Genomic DNA, 21849 nt, shown 5'->3' with positions numbered 1-21849 from the left:
ACCTAGTTTCACCCACAGCTCACATTGACACGTGGCTCTGTTTCCCACATCCTCATTTGGTATCTGCCCTGGGATCACTAATATTCTTTCCAGTCATTCCTGCTACAATTTGTCACTGCGGCAGCAAAGAAAGGAAAAAAAGGATCTTTGGCCACAGAATATGCTACACCAGCTCTCTGCCATGAGATGGATGGAGAAGAAGTGTAGCTGGCACCTGATCATCACATAGCAAGCCATTCCTTGCTCTTGTGTCCCCTGTATATTTTGAACTAGGCAGCAAGGAGATGGTAGGAAAAGGACATCTGTGGAGACAGACATGATGGGCAATTGTTAGCATTCCTTGTAAGGTGTGTAGACAATGTGTACATATGATGATGATACATTCTAAATGATGAGATATGTAAGATTACATGTACTTGTACATGTAGCCCAAGAACTGACAACTGGTCAAAAGAAAATGGGAAAAACATAAGAATTAATATTCATACTTTTGTAGGCCATCTATGTTTATATCAGTGGAAATTAATTTTTTAAAGAACTTAGAGTATTATTTATGATGCATTTTCTGTCTCCAGTGCATTATACAATTAATAATGCAATAAGAGAGTTCTTCCTCTGGACTGCATACTAAACAGACATATATAAATAACTGACATTTTTTGCTAAGATAAAAATAATTTAAAAATAAATAAAAATTATGACATATCGAAACAGACTCTTTGGGGAGAAATGAAGATAAAGTTAAAGTACAAATTCAGGCATTTTAAATGAAAGCAAGAAGTTGATGGCAATATTAATAAAAGTGAGCTTAGATGTCATTTACTAAACTGAGAAGAATAAGGTGACAAATGCTTCTCTACAGGTTAGTGATTAGAGCATTTACCTGGTAAAAATGAGTCATGGTCTTATTTGTCTAACAGAGGTGTAACCCAAGTCTTGATCCTCTCAGGGCGTACCTCAAATACAGGGGTAAAAAATGTATTAACAAAATTATATTCTAATTTCCACATAATTTTGCTTATTAGCCGGAGAAGCAGCTGAGCCTTTTCTGAGTAAGAGAAACTAAGAACGATAAGCCTAGGACTCTCCTACAGAGCCTCATTTTTTTTTTTCTTCAGGTAAGGTAAGAAGATAAATCGTAGATTCCTGGCCCAGGTCATATACCCTCTGGATGTGAGCTGCTATTTCTGATTTCCTATGTAAGTTCCCTCCATGTCAGGCCACTGTGTGTGGGGAGGTGAAGGTGTACTGGTACATCTCACATCTCCTTATTTCTGTGGCTGGTAACATTCCTTGTGAGTCTAGCATGTCAAATAAAGCTTTTCATTCTGGAAACAGCAGTGAAAAACATCCCCACCTTTCCTCATTTGTTATTTTTGACCTTAAAGGGTATTTTAAAAATTTTTAAATTTATTTGTGAATAAATTATGTCACAATTTCTACCTAAATTTACTTAAACAAAACAATGCTTTCTTTAATCCACTGCATACAAGAGGATAACTTTACTACTTTACTTCTGTGAGACAGTTCTTGCACAGGTATAATTCAGTAAACCTCTGCAGGCATGACCAATACCTTTATAATTCCCTAAGGCTCACTGAATGTGAAAAGAAAAAAAAAAAGGCTCTTTTCTTTTGCCCTATTTTTTTTTTCTGAAAATATTTCATATAAAGACACGGATTTTATATGGATTTACTTTTTTTTTTTTTCTTTTCTTTTTTTTTTTAATAGAAACATTTCTTTACAAGTTTAGGGAATCCGTTATTTCTCTTTCTCATGCCTTCTAGTACTGTCCGCAACTTTCTACATATACAATAGATATAGAAATACACTTAATATAAATGTTATATTTTATTCACACTACTGAGGAGAGAAACCCCAAACCAGAACAACACTATGCGTGGTCATTATTAATCACTCACACCTCTCAGAATGTTTCCTCTTGGTCATACATCAGGATTGGTATCCCTTTTGTTAGAAACAGACACATCCAAACTGATGTATAGTCCCCTGTAGATATGAGATCCCAGTGCACAGCTATTACTGGAATGGATAACTCTCTGGTTCTGCAATTTTTAATATATATTTTTTCTCATGGGCCTCCTCTTTTAAGAGATTAAACAATGAAAACCATGTCAGCTGAGGCACAGCCCTTTGTTACAATTCTGAGTGATAACATACTACTTTCAGAAGCCACTGAGCATGGGCTGCCGAGATACAGCTGTCTCTGTAGAGGATGAGGCAGACCTTTCCAAAAGAAACTGAGGGAATAAAAGGTGTGGAGTACCTTAGCCTTTTCCAAGTATTTTGTCACCAAGGTCTCTGGCCTCATTGAACAGTGGGTCTACATTTTCCTTAGCCTTCTTTTTGATGCCCTGTTCACAGCTAGAAGCCCTGCTTGTTGCCTTTCGCATTCCTCATTAGCTTCAGCTCAAGCTGCACTTTGTATTGCTGTCCCTCTATGCCCGGGCAATTGCTCTGTACATCTTCTTGGTCACCCAGCTGCTATTCTACACAAGCTTTTGACTGACTTCCACCCAGCTGAAAGCAAAGCTCTTTGTGTTTGAGCCTCTCAAATTGCCTAGACTCCAATCCCATCTCCCTGCTTTCCAGGTTTGTCTTGTCTAAAGAGTCTGTATCCATCTAGTGCTGTGTTCCAGCTGGGTGAGCTACCCCATCATTTGTCTGTAATATGAACAAAATAGCTGTGCAATTGTGCATGGGATTTTAACACCTCTGCTTTTTCCCTGTCGTGTGTGCATTCTTGTGCATACACAGAATCCATCCTTCCATCTTACTGCTTTCATAAGAGGGGTGGGAAAGCTTCCACCATCACACTGTTTTTGGGGTGCTTTCACTTTTCTTTCAGTTTTGGTAATCTTCCCCAGATATATCTAGCTTAACTTCTCTTCCTTTTAGAAAAGTTGGTGGTACACAGCAAGAACTGAAACTGTGCACACTTAAAGAAATGGATAAACAACCTCACAAACTAATCTAGTGCCTTGAAGTAAATCTTAAACCTTTGTTCTTAACATTTTTGGTGGATTTCAGCTCAGAATAAATCAGCATAATTGGAATACATAGATCAAATTCAGCAGACAATTGCCATGATATACACTTGACTTCTGTTTAAAATTGGTACCCAGATAAATATATATGGTTAAGGAGTACAACTTGCATAGGTCTGGCATTCAACGAGAAAGTAAAATGAGTATGATTTAAGTATCAGTCCTGCGATTGTGGTCCATGGCGTGTTCCTCCTGTGCAGTCTGCCTTGTAGCCTGCCTGGAGAGGAACTTTGAAACCTGTCCCTTTGTAAAATGACAGAGGTATAATTTTATATTTGTCTTTTTATTTTTGTTCTATTTTTTCTTCCCCCTTATTTTTCTTCCTTTTGTTTCCTTTTTTTTTTTTCCTCCTCCACTTTCTTCTTCTTAAAGAAAAAAAAAAAAAAAAGAAGAAGAAGAAGAAGCTTGTCTACATTTTGCCCTGTAACTAGTGGAAATATTTGTCTGAAACCAGTTTAAAACAGAATCATATACAAAATACAACCTTGTCTAAGAATAGTAGTGATTTCTGAGATAATCAATTATTTTTAAACAATTTTTTTTTTACTGTGTGTTTGGTCTTTGTTCATAAATTGAAGTTAAGTAGCATCTTTTATTTTATGCAACTCTTTTTTGTGTGTGTAGCATGATTAACAAAGTTCTGTACACAAATAATTCACACTAGAGCGATCATAGAATTATACAAAAATGTGCCTGGAAAAAGCTCTGGAGAGGCTACATCATATGTCTAAGTTGGTTAAAAAATAATCACATTTGAAACACCACCCAAATTAAGTCAGGAATACTCCAAATGATTTCTGTTCCTCTACTGGTGTAAAGAGATCTGCAGACAACCAAGAGATCCAGTCACAGATCTCCTCAAGAGTAGAATTTATCCTCAAAGGTTTAGTATTTATAATCCTATTATTTTCTAATCCTATTATTGTAATGTTTGGATGAATTGGATGTATTTCCTCCTTAATCTCTGTGTGATCTCACATATTTCCCGTCAATGATGACTTCTGGCTGACCCTACAAATACTTTGTCCCTCAATGCTTAAAAATAAGTCACCAGAATAGTTAGGAACATTTTATTTTCTGCAGATGCACCTTGCTGTTAGATAATGTCTTATGACAAAGCTGAAACTTATAGAATACTACCGAGGTGTTTGATTCTCACCTGATTTCCATTCAGATCGTGGTGTTTTTATTTTTTTTATTTTTTATTTTTTTTCTGGATCAGTAAGTGGCCACTGTGATACCCTGTTTATTGTTTATTTTGAAATCATATTTGTGACTGTGCATGGAACAGAGGAATATCTACAGAGTTGTTATATACAGTATACAGAAAAAAAATCTATGCAACTTTGAATTGCATGGATTTAATGCTATTTAAGGGTTTAACGGTGACATCATAAATCACAAGAAGGTATGAATTAATTTATACCTTACCGTAAGCCTAAGATAACATTATAGCCTCAGTTTTGAAAGTTGATTATTTTTTCATTTCCTTTGCAATTACATTTTCAGTTACTGTGACACCCTCTAACTTGCTTGCTTATTTTGCCCTCTTGTCCTTTTTCTGTCATCTGCTGTTTTTACTTTTTTTTTTTTCGTCATGCTCCAGACTGTCCTACTTGAATGAGGCATACAAATTTTGGTGTGTTTTCTACCAACAAAACCCACTATAGATCAGAGGCAAAATAAAATATTAAAGGCATAAAAAAGAGAAGGATTAGGACTTGTGACCTGAATACCCTTGAAATTCACAGGAAAAATATGGTAGACAGATGACAATTCAAACATAAATGATGAGATTTCCTTGTACTTGACAGCAGTGTGCTTAATTCTACTATCAACATAATATTAGAGTAGCGTTTTCCCTTGTGATGGTTATGTAAACTTCTCTTATGATCCCCTGCAAACAGTTTAGGCTTTGGTTCCCTTACAACATATAAATTAATAGGAGATAAACTTCCTTTTCTTTTTTTTTCTTTCTTTTTTTTTTTCTTTTTTCTTTTTTTTTTTTTCTGTTGTCTACCTACCCAGAAGAACAATGACAGTATCAAGTGTATTTTACTGGTAAGACGGATAGATCCAGCATGTATTTATCTGGCCAAACTTACTGTTTCATTGTTTTGTCTAACAATGGCACATATTTGCTAAATGAATTCTACAAAATTTAATATTTTGCATCCATTTAATTACAAAATATTGTCTTCTTGAAAAATGTCTCTGTAAGCAAATGATGAATGTTTCCAGTCAAATAAGTCTTCTAAAATAAACTAGGACAAGAAGCAATATGCACAAATTAGAACAGATGAAATTCCGACTGAACCCAATATAACACTTTAATATTGTGAAGGCCGTCAAACCCTAGACAAGGTTTCCCTGCAAGAGAGGTTGTGGAGTCTCCATCCTTGGAGGTATTGAAAGCTTGACTGCACACAGTCCTTGGTAACTTGCTGTACGTATTTCTGCCTGAGCTGGGGGTTAAAACAGTCTCCAGAGGTCCCTTTTCTACCATTCTGATTTAAAAATGCCTGGGTGGCATATCTCCCAGAAAAAATAACCACCTCTGGTAATCTTGTTTATTGAAATTTGGCTTGTAGATGTGTGGTTGGCTCATAACTTAATGAAGTAGTACTTTATTTTTTTTTTAATTTTTTCTCATAGTCTACTTGTATAATTTACAACAAAAATGTCCGCTCCTGTCATAGAACCGTTCTGATTTTTAATCCAGTTTACAGTGTTGCTGTCTAGCTATTACACTCTATGAGTTTGTTCCACAAGTTCTCAGTAGTAAAACTAAAGTGTTGAAAATGAATTACAGGACTTTTTAGGCTTTGTTTCAAGTCATTACCAATATTCCATTTCAAAGTCATTTTTACAGCGGCATTTTCTAACCACTAATGAAGAAATATTCCACTACTATCAGAAACTGTCCTGGTCTCATAAAGTCAATGTTGGCTCATGCTTAAAAACTGAAATCATGCTGGGACAGAGAATATACTGCTTTTTTAGGGTAGCAGGGGTATGATCTCTGGAGCATCTCAGCAGGCAGATACTGAGCTCTTAGATGATACTGCATAGTCCCAGGTAATTTTGTCATGGGTATAACTTTGAAAGAGGAAGACTAAGATTCCCTAAACAATCAGATGGCCCAAAGTGTTATGAATCAGTTTCTCAAAAAACATTGTAAGGCAAATGCTCATTTTTGCTTCTTCTGACAGAAAACAAGCTCTTACATGTTCCAATATACAGGTTGGAAATCATCTCATTTGAAGCAAATCTGTGAGAGAGCAAGAGCTATAATTCTATGGGACATGACCAGTACAGCATTGTACTGTACATCTGTTACAGAAGGAGCAGGTGCAGATGAAAACTTAAATATTTGATGTTTAGAGATAGAAGGGGAAATTTACTTGAAGAACAGATTCAGAAAAAATAGCTAGGGAAAGAAGGACAATATTGCTATGCATGTGGGATAAGAGGAGTCTACTACAAAGGAGAAATAGGAACTTTAAGGCAGTGAGATTCTTCACTGGAAATGGAGGAGCTTTTAGACATTACTGACCATGACTGAGCATATTTGTCTTCCTTGTTTCTCAGTTTTCTCTCCCTCTGCTTATTAACTGGTACTTTTCTCATCCACGGTTTCGTACATAGAAATGTTCAGAATAAACTTTTTACTTAAAAATAAAATAAAAAACATATCAGATACTTTTCAATGAGAAACGCACAAGAGAATATTGGATGCTCAGGAATTAGGAAAAGTATCTTCTTCTAAAAGTTATAAAAAATATGCTAATTATGCCCTCAAAAACAGATATTTCTTGCTTTGAAGATGTCTGTGTAGAAAGTGGCCACTGCCAGTTCCTTCATCCAAAGTACAATATCACAGGAAGCTTATTCTGAAACAGTTCCAAACATTATTATCTGTTTATTTGCTTATTTATTATTAAATAGCTAGTTAATATTGATTATGAAACAGCTGCAAAATTATTTCAGAATTACCAGGGCCTCTGCAGTGAAATCCAATGTCAGCAGTAGAAATGTCAAAAATTCTATCTTACAAAACATTTGAATGAATAAGTACAAATACACCACATGTTAGCACTCAAAACACCACAAGATTAAAAGCTGGGCTTCAAAGAGTTCCTCTGAAAACACAACATGGTGGTTTTGATTTTTCCTTACTCAAGAACAAATTCAGTATTCAGATTGTCTTCTGATATTCTTCATAACATGCCACATGTGGACCAAACTCTTACGCACAGTCCTGACAAGGAGTTGGCTATATCCCACTGCTAAGGGCTGCAAACAAGGTATGATTTTTTATTTTTTTTTTTTTAAGATTAGTAAACACGTGGGACTGACCAAATTTTTATGCTGATTCACAAGCTAAACTGCCTGATCCTTCTTTATCTGAGAATAGGTGTAATCCCAGGAAATGCAGTTTTCCAGAAAATTGTTGTACTGCAGTGCTTTCGAAATTGTACTTAAACTGAAAGATCTTTGAAACTGTGCTTTTTTTGTTGTTTGTTTGTTTTATGGTGACTTCACGTTTGACTAGGACTTTTAGGTGCTACCAGTACTTCAATAGCAACAACACAACTAAGTGACATCCCAACATTATGTTGATCTCCACCCTAAAATATCCTTGTGGATGGTGTGGAGATTCAGTCTTGTATTGATCTCCCTCTTATTTATTTATTTATTTATTTATTTATTTATTTATTTATTTATTTATTTATTTTTAGTACCATTGCATAGTATTAATTACTTGGGGAAATTCTTTAACGAAGCAGATTACTGGAGAAATGCAAGAATGAATGTGTCACATGAGAAGTACTTTCCAGCTTCCAAGACAATGTCTGTGTCAAGTACATATTATTAGCACCTCTAAAAAAGATATTTTAACCAGGCTAGAGATGAAAAGTAATTTGTCCAAAGGCCACAGGAGGAGTAATTTTCACAGCTGGGACTATAGCTCCAGAAATGTTGGCCACTGAGGATCGCACTTCAGCTGACTTCTCAGCCAGAGAATGAAGGGACAGATTAAATAGCAAATATCCACTGTGTTTTGTAACTCTGGTGCTGGAACTCCATCTCATCTGAGAGCAGGTCAGTTTTTCTTCTCACTGTATGCTTGCCACAAGCATGTCAGTGAGCTTGCTGAGTCAGTTGGGAAGGTGTTAGGACAGGAACAGTACAGAGCAATAATTAAGAAGTAAGGACTCTTGAGGGGACACTTCATCAAGACCTTTTATCCCCATAAAGATTCTTTCTTTTTTCTTACAGTCCAACACCTGTTAATGCTGTATCACCTTCACAACACTCCTAGATGTTTCACTCAAAATATCAAGAATCCAGTGAAAAGTGGACCCTTCCCATCCCCACCAAAAGCATACAATATTTACAACTGGTCCAAGTAGCTGTGCTGCTTTACTGCTTAAATATTGTAAGATTCACAATTCCCCAAACTATATTAGAAGTCCCTCAGTTAAATCAGCAGCAGTGTTAATTAAATATCAGGATTTGATCTATCTGGAGTCAACAGCTGAACAGCAGACACATCAAAATCTGAGCAATAATGACCTCAGAACTATGTATATTTATCATGTGTTGGATTTCCTGGCATGATGAAGCCAAGGGGAAAAAATGCTGTACTAGTCCAGCACTGAGGTTAATACTCCAGTTAAATCACTGGCTTTAAAAAATATTTAAATCTGTAATTCCAAGTTGGAAAGCATTTCACAACTTTCCTGTCTTAACAGTAAGGAATGTTAATGAGTTCAGGGTAAGAGCTGCAAGCAAACTGTAAGCGTGAAATTCTTGTTCTTATATTTATAGGGGCACAAGGAAGCAGATGCTGCATATGGGAAATATATGCTCAAGAAGAGCTTAAGAACAAGCATCTGAGAAAAGAAAGAAAAAGGTGCAACTCACCTGTTAGATGGATGACTCCATAACTACAGCCTTACTTTCCAGCATCTTGGAAGTCCCATGGTTAACTGGGGTACACACTGCATAGGAGGAACGGCTTCTGGTGATTTGGCCATTGTAAACCAACTAGCAAACTGGGGTGTGGATGTAGAGAGTCCTTTGTGGAGGAAAGCACCTCTAGGCCGTGAGTTGGGGCAATTCTGTCTCACTCCCAGGTTTATTTTTTAATATAGTCTTGAAAACCAACCCACTGAAAAATGTGCACATATTACTCTGAATATGTGAGAGGGCATAGGAAACATGGCAACACTTATGAAGAGGAAAAGGTCTTTGAGAGAAAGTGTTGAATTGTAACAAGTCACATGTCTGCAGGAGGGCAACAAAAAAAGAGAGCTCTACCTTCTTCCTACAGCCATGAGTATGTTAAAAAAGTGCTCTCCAGTATCTTCATAACATGTTTCATGACCTTGTAGTTCATGATTTAGGCCACCTTGTTGGCATAACCCAACAACAGGGGATGGAAAATATCACAGTGATGTATCACAGTGATAGCTGAGCTGTCCAATTCTTTGGCTGTCTCTGATAATGTTGGGCTGTGTAAGGTTACATTTATTTTTCCTTAATCCTCTACCTTACCTGTGGGTGAAAAAGAAAATGAGCAGTTCCACCATGGTGATCAGCCTAGCTAATTGAACCAGGTGATTACCAGCATGGTAAATCCTTGCTACATTTGCAAAAGACCCCAAAGACCCCAAAACTATCACATACATATATATATTATTTTTTTTCTTTCCATTATATATTACATTCTTTATGATGGGATGGGCAAGAAGTATATTCCCTTAGTACTCAGGCTTTGGTGTTATTAATGGACAGCTGATAATATTTATATTTAGTTTTCATTGGACTGGAATGGTGGCATGACTTGATTTTCTCTGTTGGCTATGAGAGCACCATGAGAGGAAGGTGACCTTCACTGTGGAGGCATTCATTGGTACCTGCCTTCCAGCTGCTTAACATGTGTGCCTCAAGGAGGGCCATTAGTCAGAGCCCACAGTGGGACATACTGTTGTGTTCTGCATCCCAGGGACCAATGGGAACCTAAAACGAAGATGGGCTGCTTTATTGCCTAGTCTGGGTCATAAACAATAAAAGAGAAAAGCAGATTTGTAAATACGAGATTAGATTGGCAAATAATCATCTCCTTCCCCATTTTGTGAGTAAAACAAACGGAAACAGGAGAGTTGTATCCACAGCAGACTAGGTGTCAAAACATGTGCTCAAGGACTAAGTGATTTCTTTGTGGGTGGGGTGAGACAAGGAGGAAATCTGTTGCTTCAGGGCTGCAGTGTCCTTTCTTTTCCCCTCCAGGTACTTCAGGGCCCTGTGCAGCAATAGCTCTGCCCCATGGACTGCTGCTTGCAGAAGCGATCAGGACTCTGGAGCCTCCATCTTTCTGACAGGCCAAAGGTCCACCCCAAGTCCTGCAGGACGCTGGTGAGCGTCCTCTGCCTCCCAGCAGCACCCTGGCTACTGATATTGCCCCTCCCTTACAAAAACAAGGCTCTTTCTGATCTGAAAGTGTGTGCAGAACATTCCTCTAATGCTTTCAGTAGGTGGGCTCGCAATGGGTGACCAGAACAACTGTTGGCTGAAGTCAGCCAGCCAGGAAAACAATAATGTCTCCAGCCTCCTGAGTGCCATAACTCTAACATAAGGATTAAGGCTGCTGCACTGTACTCTGGACGTTACATCTCTTGCAGCTGACCTCAATCAGCAGCCATGTAGACCACCCGGGGGAGAGGGAGTGGAAGGGGTACAAAATGTTTTATTAAACTCAAAAGAACAAAAGGAAGAGAGCCTTGAACCCTCCAACAAAAGGAGGAAAGTTCTCTTATGGCAGGAAGCCAGGTGATATTTTTTTAAACAGCTTTTTCTCCTCCTTTGTACTTCAGCCGCTAAAACCTGTCTCATATCTGCAGCTGCACGGGGGAGATCCTCCAACCTAACTCCCCTGACTTAAATTAAAATATTAATCTTGCAGCTGCTAATAGAGAGCAAAAGGAGAGAGAGAGGGTTTTGCTGAACCAAGTAGTGCAGAATGTCAGAGGAATTAGCTTGGGCCCTCCATTGCTCATATGCTTTCATGTTCTCATGACACCATAAGCAGCTGTAGTAGGACCACTACTGTCACAGTGTCCATCAAAGCACACCAGATGTAGTATGTATTAGTTGGAGTGCTGCTGTGGCCTTGCGTGGTGGTATTGTGGCTCTGAGCAACAGCAGCAGTGCTGTAACTGGGAAAACAACTGATGTTTTTTGGTTTTGTGGTCTGGGTAGGTACTGCAAGAAGCTGGAATAAGTAAGCATCTAATAAAGTCTTTGGGGTTTTTTCAAAATTGACCTACAAATCACAAGATTTTTTTATGTTTCTAAGGGGCCTCACATGGGGTGCATCTCTGAAATCATTGAATGAGTTTGAATGTTATTGATTCAAAATTTTACTGATTCAGATTTTAGCAATTCAAATTTTCTAAGCAAAGATAGCTATTAGGTGAATCTATTGTTGAGAGCAAGTGCCATCATGATGATAACTAAAATTCATATCATAGTGATGCTAGCTGCTACATGCACAGAAGAAGAAAGAAATTTTAAATTTATCTTACAAAAGGAAATTAAGGCACAAAAAAAAAAAAAAAAACAGATTTGCCATGGTTAATTTTAGGTACATAACAGAGACACTTAATTAAAATTGTAGTTGTCCTCATCTTCCCAGCTAGTCACTGGAGAAAGACAGGCATATCAAAGGGCAAATAAAACTATATTATAAATTTGAATTGCCTCTCAGAGGTCTGTCTCTCTCCACTGACAAGCAGGAGAACCTAAAGCAATTAAGATCTTAATTAGATGCTTCTGCTATATCCCTGAATTTAGGCTGGGATGAATCGGACCAAAGAAACTAAATGACTGTCCAATGAACATGAGACAAAGCATGTGGCGGGGAACAACCCCTAGTCCATTGCTTGATTACAAATAACACTATTTCATATACATTCCTTTAAAGTCTGCTGCTGAGTTGCACACGGCTTCAGTCATAGTAGCCTCAGGAAACAGTTTGTTACCTAAAACTAAGTAATTTTAATCTTAATTATTATAATTTGAAATGTTTTTACCTTTATTAGAGAATTAAGAAACTACAGTCTAACGGAACTGCAAATTTTCTAATGGTGATCGGCATCACCAAGAACAGAAAGAAAATCAGTCAAACAGCTATAAGAATAATTCCTTTATAAGGTTACTATTATAAAATAAATGATCAGGAACCATACCTGTTGTTTTTTCATCTTGTTCATTTCTAGTAGGACAGGAAAATATTTAATTTGCATTGAAAGTGATAACATTGACGTTATTAGTAACACTGAACTGGTGAGAAAATGCTCTCATAGAACGTTTATATCTTGCAGCATAATGTACAATAATACAAAAGACAGTATTTTTTTTTCTTCCCTTGCATGAGCTGCTGGGTCAGCCAAAGCAGGGTGTACTTGTAATTTTCTGATGCCTGGACCAAGCAAAAGAAAAAAAAAAAGATCTTTGAAACCTTGAAACTAGTGGAATACTTTTACCAGAGTCTGATAAAAACTGCCTGTTATCCTTACTCCTAAATGCAGCATGTTATAAAAAGACAAGATTGCACGGTTCAGCAACAGAAAAAGGTTCCTCTTTGAAAATGGGTATGGAGTAGAGCTGGTTGACCTTAGGCTCACCCGTTAACCGCTTCAGCTGGGTTAATAGTAAACTCGAATGGGGATCAAAAACTTGACCTCTGCAGAGGAGAGCTGCTATGTGAAACCCTCACTTCTTGCTCTGGCCTCATTCTACCACACAGATGAGCTAGAGTTGTCCAAAGCAGCATTTAGAAAATCTGCCTGGATGAAGCACTGCAGGTCGTAGATGGAAAGGGGTCTTTAATGGGTCTATTAACAGCTCTTATATAAGAGTGTCAGAAAATTGGGAAGGCCTGTATTACAACGGCCAAGAGGCCACATATTTTCTGATGGGGTAGAAGAGTGCCCAGTCTGCCTCAGTGTGCTGAAATGCCACAGTTTAATACATAAGGTACTCTGGATTTTGTAAGGAGCTCTACAGCATCTCAAAGCTGGGAAACAGTTGTGAGCTGTGAGTCAAACACTGAATTTCCCAAATCTGAGACAACCACCTGCTTGAAGAGCAACACTATGCCATGTAAGACATCCAAGATAACATCTTCATGCAAATGTTGCGTTAACCCAGCCAGAGTCGTTTCTGCCTGGACCTGCTGTTCACAAGCAAGGAAGAACAGGTTGGGGACGAGCTAATCAATGAAAACTTTTGTGTTAAAGACCATGATATAGCCAGGAGAACTGGTGAGTGGGAACCTGTGAAAGTTATCTTTAAAGAGTAAATTTTCTCAGAAGGGCTGGCAGGCCAGCTTCCTCCAAATACAGAATGATGTATCTCATACTCATGAAAATTAGTAGATTTATTTACAGACTGACTTGTCTAAACAGGGTAGCCACAACTGAATTCTAGTACAAAGAGGACCCATACAGGAGGTATGTATGTATATAGCAGGAGGAAGCAAAATCTCAAGTAGATTTGAAGCTAGCAAAGGATCTTGAGCAAGAAGAAAAGCTTCTACAGCTACATTAGTGTGAAATTCATGCTTCTGAGTGGGGCAACTAATTTAGTGATAGTAGACACAGTTAAAGGTGAAGTACTCGGTGTCTTCTTTATCTTGATGTTTACCTCTCAGGCCTTTGTGGATGAACTGCCATTAGTAGAAGAGCGGGGAGTCAGGGATCTTCTGAGAATCTCAACCCATGTAGGTCTGTGGGAGCAGATGTGGTAAGTTCAAGGGTGTTGAGAGAGCTTAAAGCATTGTAAGAGCACTCTTGACTGTCTTTGAAGTGAGATGAAAACTGGGGGTGGGACTTGATAGGAGACAGAAAAGCAGATGTTGTACATATCTTCAAAAAGCAAAAGAAGTATAATCCAAGGAAGTACAGGCTGTTGTCTGTACCTGTGAAAATCATGGAACAAAGTCTCCTAAAGAAAGTGATTGTGAACAGCTGGCATTGATTTACCTGGTTGAAAACATCCTTGGGAAAGCTGATTGCTTAAATGGTAATGACTGGTTCAGTGGTCAAGGGGAGAGCATCTGATGTCCTCTCCATCAAATTTTGAAAAGCTTTTGGAGTGGTATCCCCAGGCATCATTGGAGCATCTAATAGTTTGGGGTGGATGTGATGAACATTAAATTTAATGTTCAACAGTGGCTTGATGATCAGGCAGTGGCTAACATTATATACTCAGTTTGGAAGCTGTGTCCTGACTTTTTTTTTTTTTTTTTTTTTAATACCTTGAACACGGAGAAAATAGATGTACCCTCACTGGGCTTGGATGATACCACCCTGTGGTCCTCAGTTGATACACTCAATGGCCCTCAGTTGATACACTCAATGGCAGAGCTGCAATCCAGAGACCTAGATATACTACAGGAGTGAACTGACAGGAGTCAACAAGGATAAATGGGAAGTTCTTTTGAACGTGACAATCTAATTCTTTGCAGTGGGAACTGACTTTCAGGATGGGACCTGAATGACTGGCTGCTCTGCTAGAAGTGACCTGAGGGCTAAACATGAGTTAACACTCTGCCAACAGGATTGTAGACAACACACCGAAGAAGCTGATTATCTTCCTTTTCTCACACTCATTAGACTGCATCTAGGAAACCTTATTCAGCTTAAGACCCCCAGAATAATGACGGTGTTGATAAACCTGAGAAAGTCTGTTAGAGGATGACTAAGCTGGTCTGAGGACTGAATCGCTTACCATATGAGGAGAGACTGATGGAGCTGGCCTCCTTAGTGTGGGGAAAAGCAGCCTTAACGGAGAACAAGTATCCTTCCAGTAACAATGGGGCTACCAAGAAGACAAAGTCACAAAGTCAGTCTCTTTATTGCTGTGCATAGTGGGAGAATGAAAGGCAACAGCAAAAATTGAAGTGATGGGGCTATGACTGTATATAAGCTGAAAATTTTCACTACATGTATAACTAAGCCCTGATCTCTGGGTTTGGTGTCCCAGTGATTTTGTGGAACCTCTGTCACTGGAGGTTTTTAAGACCTGACTCAACAAGACCCTGGGAGATCCAGTCTGAGTTCACTGTTTACCATACTTTACCAGCTAAAGGATGGAATAGATGACTTGCCAAGGTTCCTCCTAACCTGAATGCTCCAGGTTGATTGTATAATGATGCAAAAACATGTGCATCTAATTATTATTACCAAGGGGAAATGCTGAGTTCATGGAAATAAATGATGATTTGAAATTATCCATTGCAGTAAGGATGATAAGTTGACTGAAGGACAACAGAAAGACCTTGTATAGTTTTGTGACTGAAGAATAAAAGTGTATATGAAGCTGAATGGAGAAAAATTTGCAGTGATGCAAATGTACAAGAATCCTAGCTATACTTATGAATGAGTGGACTCTGACCGCAACATTACTTCACAGGATTGATATCTTTGGGATGTATTCCCAAGATATTTCCATGAAAATATGATCTTATAGCTTACTGGCAATCAGAAAAGCAAAGCAAATGTTAGGAATGCTAGAAAACGGAGGAAAAAACAGAGACTGTGATTGTGGCATGGTACAGAACCATGGCTCACTCATGTCTTGCATACTGCTTGCATTTTTGGTTTCTTTCTCCCAGAAATATGTAGCAAAATAAATGGTGCTGATAAGAACCAAATGGATGTTGAAAAGTGCAGAATAACTTACATATGAAGTATGAGCAAATAAAAGTCTGGAAAAAGGAGGGTTTGGGCTGGGAAAGATTTGGTAGAGTTTTCCAGGTCATGAGTGGCACAGAGAATTAATGTGGAAATGGAGGCATCAAAGAAGCAACAGGAGCAAGAGTCAGAGCAAACAAAGTAAGTTATAGTTGGAAAAAGGTCTCTTCTGCCAGAGAATACCAGGGAAGCTTTATGTTTAGTGGGGTCAGGTGAGACTATACAATTTTAGAGAAGAGGAATCTGTTGAGGTTTATGTAGAATTTACATTGCATTTGCATAAAAATCCCATCTAGGTCTGGAAGGCTCTGAGATGAAAGTAAGTAAGTTAAGTCTGGAAGCTTACTAGGGGAAATAACACATACATGTTCTCTGCTCTTATTCTCCCTGGGCATCCCTTACGGTAACTGCTAAATAGACAGTGGCCCTTGCTCATACCTAGTATGGCCAAGAAATGTGTACCAATTACAGTGGTATCTTCATCTTATGGTAATGTTATTAATGAGTGAGAAGCCCTTCTTTAGAAGAATATAGCTACTCGTGTAAAAACATAATTAATGACAAATAGCTTAGGGCTTTGAAGGGAAGTGGCGAAATTTAGTGAGAAGTCGCTTCTGTTTGTCTCTTCAAATGATTTGTAGGAAGGGATTATATTATAACACATTCACAGACTCTATCCAGACAACAACATAATCAATTAAAAACTACAGTAAAGCAGATCCTCTGAATTATATATTTCCCTATTTTCAGACCAGGTGTTTGTGAATACATTATTTTGTCATTTGTAAAATACATTTTTCTGACAATAATTGTAAACATTTGAGGAGAGACTAGTTATCGTTATTGAACTAGTTCTGCCTTATCAAAACCACTATCAAATCCACATAGAACCTGAATTCAGAGTATTCATTTTCAGAAAAGCTCAGAAAATATCAACCTTTCTTACAGTTCTCTAAGTCGAAATGCGACTTTCCTTGACTGTTTAGCATTCTAGTTTTGAAATGTAGTATTCCAGCAAAGTATCAAAAAGATAGGTAAATAATGTTACACCCTGATGCTTGATATCCCTTCAAATTAATATACTTTTGGCTTATATGTATATAAATCCACAAATCTAACAGTGAAAGCTTTCCTATACACAAAATAAAATTTTCTTCAGGGCTGGTACAAAAGTGTAGAACCAAATCCTAGAAAACCAGCCCAAGGACCTTTGCAAAGACCAGCAGCCTGTGCTTCCAGGGCAAGACACATTCCATCCTCTTGGTTTTCCAAGATAAATATAACAATGTGTATTAAAGAACAGCAGCCTAAACCCTATCAAAAGCAAAACCTACTTTGCATGCTTATTTCCATGAACAGGAGGGGGAGAGAGAAAATAGATCATGAATACTGCTCACATTGCTTTAAGCAGTGATGAAAGTTCCTCAGACATCCTAGTCTTGTGAACTGAAGAAGATCTGAATAAAGTAGAAAAAGAACAGACAAACATTAAGCATTGGAAGTCTGTGTAAAATTAGATCTGGCAGAAACACCAGGCTTATGCAAAGCATTTCATTTTTTTTTTTTTTTTAAATAATTTTTCACTTATACACGCATGTACAGTTGTTTGTATATATGTATAGTAAAGTCACTTGTACACTCAGTTCTCATAAAATGAAGGTACTTATCTTTTACCTCCCTTTGTATGTATAAAGTCACACATTATATTCATTTATATTATAGATAAACTATGCATACAAAAATAAATACATTTTTCTCTTAAATTAATATGGGTTTTAGCTTTCCATTTTCATAAAAAAAACAACAAGCTTCCTGGCCAACTCTGTGCTTGCCCTCCTGCACTGTATTTTTTTTATAAAAGAACAAATACAGCAGATTGCAGATGATTTCTACCCGACTTGTTGCAATCTTTAGTTCTTTAATCTTGTGTCACAGCTGAAGGTTAGGTTGACCCATGTGATTCACAGTAAAACAAGTGGTGGGGGAAAAAGCAAAGGAGATTCTTGTGATAAACCATGTTTAATTCTATTTCGGAGGAAACAATCATCTCTCTCAGTAGGATGATGGCTGAAAACTGCAAAAGCTCACACAAATATACAGTGCTGTATCATTCTTGGTTTAATAAAAACAATTTATATGCAGGGTAGTGAACATGAGGAAAGTTATGGAAAACATTTCTCACCCAAGGACAGAGTACCAGATGTGCTGAGACTTATGGGAGCAATCAAAGGTGGCCAAGGCTCTGCTGTGGGCCTTATTAAGTTAGACTGTGATCCAGCACCTTCAACTTATTAAGCTGTCGGGAGTTTCAGTGATTAAAACCAAAGAAAGGTCAGTCACAGACCTTCAGCATTTCCCTGGACTGGTATTTTCTTTTAGGCCTTAGACCCTAATGAAGACACTTCACTCGATACGTGGATTTTTTTAAATCAGTCTTTTGAGCTGGATTTGTCCATAGCTTGAGAAAATCTTCAATAGATTTTGCTTCCTCAGAACTCTGCATACAGTTATCAAAAATCCTAACCAATAGCAAGAGATGAGGCCTTATGGCTTTGCATATCATCACTGCGGAGATCAAAGAAACAGGTTAATGGGGATCTGGAGAAGTTTAATTATGTCCTAGGTGAGGAATGAGGGTTAGTGGCTGTAGGTGGGGCTGTTCTAAATAAGCTTTCAAAGCTCTGATAGCTGAAGTCTAATGTTTGTAAAAGGTATAATAAAACTAGTATTTCTTATGGATTTAAGGTTGCCAAAATCAACCCACTAGTCCTAAAAAGCCACACAATGGGAACAGCCATAATGTGCTCCAGGTACATGTGATGTCAATGTTATTTTCTGAGCTGGTCTCAGGTGGGTTAAAGGTTATTGTTTCATCTACAGGGGCACATATTATTGCTTACAAATCCTTAATTATCATACTACCAAGAAGTCTTACTCAGCTTCTTCATCTCTGGGTGTCTGAGAGGGTTAAAGAGTTGGCAAGCGTGCAGAAGTCTCTTCCTCATTTGTATTATATTTTTCTTTGATGTTACCTGAATTGATTATAACGGCATCTTTAGGGTGGACTAGTACTTTTTTAACATATAAGCCTGTTGTCCTCACAAGCTTTTAATGCCGCTGTAATAACACACTCTGGAAGCTTGGCACAAGACAGCAGGCATGCAGAGGAGTCTTCCTTGTGTTTTTTGTACAATATTTATGCATTAAAATCACTTTGTCTGTTTTCATGTTACAAAAGATAAGGATTGTACCCTTTATGATATAACGAACAATAAATACCAGTCCTGTTACAAAGCAGAACATGGTCGTTCTGCTGTGTCATGATTCACATAAACTGTTGGTACCTTCTTCCATTTTTAGTTTTAAATTGTTGAGCATTAAGTGTTCTGGGAACACTGGGATATCTTTGTGGTCATTTTGCATATGGCTTTTTATTCAGATATAACAACATTCATTACCTTACGGTGGATCAGTTGGAAAATAAAAATAAATTTACATGATGGGACTTAACACTTACTATGAGAAACTGTAAAGTGCTTAATCCCATTAATTAAAATAAAATGTACATTTTCATTGTCCCTAGATGATTGTGTTCTCATGTTATAACGCTGCTTTTTACTTAGTGAATTGCAGGACCTTAATCACAGATGTAAGTGGTGCTGAATGGTGGCTGTGGTGCTTTGATGCCTGGCCAGCCAGAGGTTCGATGGGAGTCCCAGTGCCCGGTTCATTTTCACCAAGTGCAAAAATGGCTCTTTGGCAGTCAGTGGCAGCCTTGCTGTTAACACATGCCTGAGCTGACTACTAATGTCCTAGGGGACAAACCCACAGGACAGAGTAGAAATGCTACTAGAGAAAGGGATGCAGTGAGGGACAGAAGGGGGAAGAAGCACCACATTAGGTGGTTGCTTCTACCAAAGCAATTGAACGTTTGTAGGGTGGGGTCTGTCCCACAGGGATGATGACTGTAGAAGCAGGGGCTTTATTTTTTACCTGTCTTATGAAACAGCCCCCCAGAAGGATGAAGGTAGGAATGTGGTTGCTGCAACTGCATTTGTGGCCAAACTCTCACTGGTAATAGTGGATTTCATTTTGTTCTCTTTTATTTATTTGTTTACCATCTTTAGAGAAATATAGGGATAAATATTTCTGGTGTTTTTAAGCTGAGATTCAGTTTTATCTTATCTTGAGTATAGCTAGGAAAACTGGTGCATTCTGCAGTACACATTGGAAATTAGAAGTCTAAATGCTTTTGCTTCCACAAAGTCCAAGAGGACAATGCACCATTATCTTCTATCAGTCCAGCTGTTTTCATCCAGTGTTTGGCTACAAAATTTCAGTAAAATTCCTGGCCTTTGTTGTAACTATAATATACCCTGTAAAATTTGGTTAACTACCCAAAGATTGTCAGGAAGCTCAAAAAGGAAACTCAAAAGACATGGCCACCAAAACGTGAATAGGTTTCTGGGATTAGAATGACCTTAGTTCATGCCATTTTACATTAATCTAATAGACCAGAAGAACCCCTTCAGAGCTGCTCAGCTCGATAAATGCAATGTATTATAAAAAAATAGACAAATAAATATTTGCTGTACCTTTCTACTAGGCCAGAATTGTTTCTTTGGATCTATTTTACTATTTATCATATGTATATATATATTAAAAGCTGTAACAGGCTCTTAAATAAATATTTTTTTATTTTCTAAATAATGCTCTAGGTCATTTTTTTCAAACATTTATTTTCAGGCAAATAAAACCATTTATTTATTTATTTATTTTAATATTGGGTGTTTCTAGTGCAAATTGTGAGCTTTCTTTTTAAGAAAACTCACTGCTATAGCTGAAAACTTTGAGCTTCTCAAACAAACAGACAGACAGTCACAAGAAAGTCAACATAAAGTTTGACATTCCATTTCAGTATTAAGTCATAGCCTACTGACTTTTTAATATGACATGAAACCTATTATTAATAGTTCTCACTTGCCAAAGAATCCCACTGAGATCCCTTTGTGATAAGTAAATGAAGTTGAACTGAAATGTCATGGCAATAGCCTGAAGAACAACTAGAGAAAGATATCACTGAGATATATAACAAATAAAAAGGGAGAAAATACCTTCCAGAATGACTGAAGCAGCTCATCATGTAATCATGATGGACTTGGAAACAGCAGACCTAAGGGTCAGCTGGGAAAGTACAAAAGATCTCTGCTTGCATGCAGCTACAGGCAAACACTTCTCTTGCTCTGGCTGATATGAAGCTCTTATTTTTCAGAGACTATTGCTTCATGAGTGATTCAGAGTAGCACTGCAGATATGGTGAGGCTTGTAGGAAAAGTTTATTTTTCTCAAAAACTTGCAAAATACGTGTACTAGGTTTTGCCTAGGTAAGGAGGTAGTGTGCAGCGTACACAGAGAAAGTATTGAAGTATCTGAAGTACTTTTCTACCTCATTGTAGAGGAAAGCAAATATATTCAGCACACATGTAAAGAAATTATTTATAGAATGCATTTGTGTGATCTCCAGAAGAGTTACTGTCTTTTTGGTCTTGTCTAATAACCAAATATATTCAAAAATATAGTCAGAATTCTGGTAACACAGGCTTATGAGGGGGCTAGAGTCAATAACATTCATATTTTAATTAAGTCAGATCCCAACAGTGAGCACATATGGGATATTTCCTTCGCAGGCCCAGATTCTCATTGAAGTTGTTGCCCACCTAATTCTGTTAACTGTCAACCATAGTGACATTTAAGGCTCCTATTTTTTTTCTTTCTTGTAAATATTGTGTTTAATGCATTGTTCAGCAATCAGAGGAAAAACCTGTGATACAAGCTACAGATCACTGTTGCCATTGAGCTGGACAGGACATAAGGGTTCTGTGTTTTTATTCTTTTTAATGATAAAATCGATGCCTTCATAACTCATAATTGTGTTCTGATGCTCTACATAACTTCATAAACAAGGTAAAAATTTCAGGGCAGCAGAGAGAAAAGATTCATCTGATCAGATCAAA

This window comes from Anser brachyrhynchus (genome assembly GCF_964034855.1).
Source record: "Anser brachyrhynchus genome assembly, chromosome: Z".
NCBI lineage: Eukaryota > Metazoa > Chordata > Aves > Anseriformes > Anatidae > Anser > Anser brachyrhynchus.
This window is presented reverse-complemented; position numbering follows the sequence as displayed.